The sequence below is a fragment of the Crocodylus porosus genome, unplaced genomic scaffold (genome assembly GCF_001723895.1).
Source record: "Crocodylus porosus isolate Cpor-Errol unplaced genomic scaffold, CroPor_comp1, whole genome shotgun sequence".
Lineage (NCBI taxonomy): Eukaryota > Metazoa > Chordata > Crocodylia > Crocodylidae > Crocodylus > Crocodylus porosus.
Window position 1 is genome coordinate 14,869,723 of NW_017728906.1, and position 3,693 is coordinate 14,873,415.

The 3,693-nt window shown below is 49.1% G+C and overlaps 1 long non-coding RNA gene across 1 annotated transcript; it reads left to right on the forward strand.

The window, feature by feature from the left end:
* The first annotated feature begins 837 nt into the window (after window positions 1-837).
* Window positions 838-3,388, forward strand: LOC109305687. Its single transcript, XR_002099662.1, has 3 exons — window positions 838-978; window positions 1,505-1,593; window positions 3,179-3,388. It is a non-coding gene; the product is annotated as an uncharacterized LOC109305687 (long non-coding RNA).
* Window positions 3,389-3,693: the final 305 nt, after the last annotated feature.

Consider the following 3,693-nt stretch of genomic DNA (forward strand, 5'->3'; position numbering starts at 1 on the left):
TAGTAAATTTGCAGGACAGAGAGGGAGTGATACCTTAGTACTGGTTTTTCCCTTCAATTTCCAACCCCCCCCTTCCCTCTCCCATTAAGGAGACAAGGAGGGGTAGCAGCTGTGGTTTTTTTTTTTTTTTTCCTAAATCTGCTATTGATAATGCATTTTTAATAATATTTCTAACATTCCCACAGCCAGGAGCCCTGATATCCAAAGGAGATGGCTGCTGTGCTGGAGCCAGTGCCAGCTGCAGGCTTCCCCTTCCTGGTGCCAGAGCAGCCTGTGGTGAAGACGGAGGAGCAGGACCCTGGGGACACAGATAGAGTGTCCTCAAAATACCTAGCAGCCCCAGTGGTCAAGCAGAAGCCACTCAAGGAGTCTGTGCAGTGCTGGCAGGTGAGCATCTCTATGCTGTCCTGTGTGGTCAAGCACGGCTCTAGGGTCAGCCCCCCTGGCCTGGGGTCTCTACCCCAAGGGGCTGCATGAGGTTTGCAGCCACCTGTGGGATCTCTGCCAGTGCTGGCTGGAGTCCCAGAGCTGCAGCAAGGAGCAGATCCTGGAGCTCATGGTGCTAGCTCAAGCCCTGGCTATTCTGCCTCAGGAGATGCAGAGCTGGGAGTGCGGTATTGGCATAGAGACCTGTGCCAAGACGGTGGACCTGGCCAAGGGATTTTGGTTGGGGCAGGCAGAGGGTGGTGAGTTTCACCCCCACATCAATACTGCCTTCCCATCTCCGTGTGTCTGGGGCTGTTCCCTCCCAGCCCCATCTGTCCCAGCTCCCAGTGACATGGTTGTCTTGTCCCCAGGTTACAGTACATGGGCAGCTTGAGGACATGGCCTTGACAGAACCCCTCTCTGGCCTGGAGCAGCCTCCACCCCATCCTGGGCACATGTCCAAGGAGGAGGCAGGAGGGGGTGAAACCCCTGGACCTCAGGATGAGCTGATTATTATTCTGAAAGAGCAGCCCCTGCCCCACCAAGAGCCAGGTAACATGTTGGGGGCCTGGGTAAAGGTACTGAGGGGCCTGGATGCTGATGCCTGCCTGGCTGTTTAGCCCTCGGAGTGAGGGGCTGGGGTCTGTCATCCGGGGTCTCTCTGGGATGTTCAGAGGTGTCGTCTAGCAGCTCAGCAGTCTAGTAGTCCAACCTTGCTTTATTTCCAAACTGTTGTATGCCTTTTGTTACTTGCATATTCATCATCACTTTCCCCATGATGATTGCTATGGCTGCTGGCCATTTACAGGTGATCTGTAGAACTGAGTTTTCACCGTTGGCTACTTTTCTCAAACCCTTCCTGCATAAACACACTCAGACCAGCAAACTTTCCTTATTGTGCTTTTCTCTCTGCATATCATCTTTTCACTTTCCTTGGCACCTTTTCCACCTGGACAAAGGTTGCAGTGGCTTTGCACAGCTTTAACCAGCTACTGGCTTTCTAGGAAGCTCGGTGGCTATGCAGGAGTGGTCGCTGGCAGTTTCTGTGGTTGCACTGAGAGTTACTGTCCTACTGCAGATTCACCAGACATGGAGGAGACGTGGGACTCATCAGCACATGAAAGCTCCTTGGGCTGCTTCCCCAAACAGGGCCCTTTCCCAGGTCAGGTAAGAGGTGGCAGTTGTGCCCCTTCTAGTAGCTTCACCCATCAGTGGAAAACTCGTTTGTTCTGTCTTGTAAGGATTGATTCACCATATTGCTTGTTCTCGTGGCACCCCTAAAAGCCACCTTCAGCCCCTGGAGCAAGTGGCTCTGTTTGTTCCCTCCTCCTCCTCCTTTACCACATGGCTTCTGATGGAGCAGAAGCATCCCGGAGGGAGCAATGTACATGGTTTCCCTTCTGAGCAAGGGCAGAGACATGGGCTCATCTCCAGCATCATAGCTGTGGAGGTCTATTAGAAGCACCCTGCTGCATGTTCAAATGAAGCCTGGATAGAAACCAGCTATAGAGTTATTGCACATTTTCAAGCAGTAGCTGAGCAGCTTGTTTGCTCCCTTGGTAGTGCAATGGCTGTTTTTATGGTTTGATCATTACTTTTTGCATGTGGCAAGTGTAAATGTGTTGTGCAGTTCACCAGTAAATGGGGTGTGATAACTGCTTTGCTCTGGTACCTGGTCTGACTTTTCATGTGGCAGGTATGGGGCTGAAATCTAAATTTCTTGTACAATTTACCACTAAATTGTGTAATATATGTAACGTATAGATGGCCTTAGACGACCTGTGGGACTTTGACTCTTCCATCTCTCTCTTCTCCTATACATTGAGGCCTGGGGGCTAACTTACGCACATACCAGCATGTGGGAGTAGCAGGGCTTTGCCTATGGCACTAGCATAACCTTTGCTATTGGCCTTGTCTGATGTCATTGATATGTTGTCAGTGTTGAAGGCCCCTGTCACATATTGCACACATTGCACGATACACTAAGTGCAATAAGTTCAAACTGGCCACACATGCCAAGTAATTATCATGCCATAAAAATGTCCATCCAGATATAAAAAGAGCTACAAAGTTAGTGATGGAAAATGTATAACAACTTTATAGCTGGTTTCTATCTAACTGAATTTGAAGATATGGCCATACGTGAAATCTCAGGGACTACAGTGCCAGGAAAGGTAAAGCCAGGAGATGCCAACACCAATCTTGTCTTAAAGAATGACCACAGGTTTAGTTCAGTGGCAGTTTCAACCAGCTTTATTTCTTACAAGGCATGACTCTAAAACACTTGTGGTCTGAGAGACAAGGTGTTAATGCACATATGCCCATTAAAAGACATTGGCACAACACCACACAGGATCCCCCAGGCCAAGCAAAGTCCCCTTGATTTCTAATTATCCTTTTCTACAGTGGTTGAAACACATTATGTGTTACATTGCACCAATATCTCGACTTTCTTGAGCCATCCTGTGCCATGGGCTTCCTCCTCATCTGCTCTGGGGGTTCCCATCTGTGCCTTATCATCCCAGAGCTGAACTATTCTTCAGCTTGTACAACAATCGTCTGGGCCACGTGGCAAGTTTTAGTTATGCACAGAGTTCAGGCATCGTTCAGGTTCACTGATCAAGCTTGCTTAGGCCAACGCTTTAACAAAGCCTTTGAATGAGCAGTATCTATCTATCTATCTATCTATCTATCTATCGGTTGATATGCCAGCGAGGTCTCCAACCTGTGGATGCTCTTCCCATTCCAACAGGGGCAGGGACCCTGAGCACAGATGAGGAGCAGTCTGCTTAGGATGGGTCTGTGAACCTAGAGCTGCTGAGGCTGTCCCCAGGACAATCAGGGGGGAAGGGACCCTAAACACCTGAGTTGAGCCAAGTGCACGAGAAGCAGGGCAGGTGCCAACAGCAGAGACAACATGGCTATAGGCAAGGTACAGGCTGGAGTGGGGTGTGAATGTGTAGCTACGGGAAAGTCCAGCAAGAGCTGGAGGTGCAAGGAAGAGTCAGAGGAGCGGAGAGACCTGAAAAGGAGTTACATTCCCAGACTTGCTTCTATTTGCAGGACCCCCCCTCTAAACTTGGGAAGTGAAAGAAACAGTTAAACAATAATGATATCAGCAATGCTTTACAATTAACACTTAAAACCAATTAGTCAAATGATTTCTATAGGGTGGCACTCTGTCTTTCAGCATGTATGTGCTTGTGGCTTTCTTGCCCACGTGGTTTTTGTTTGAAACACAGCTCGTGTTTGCTGGGGTGGAGTTCA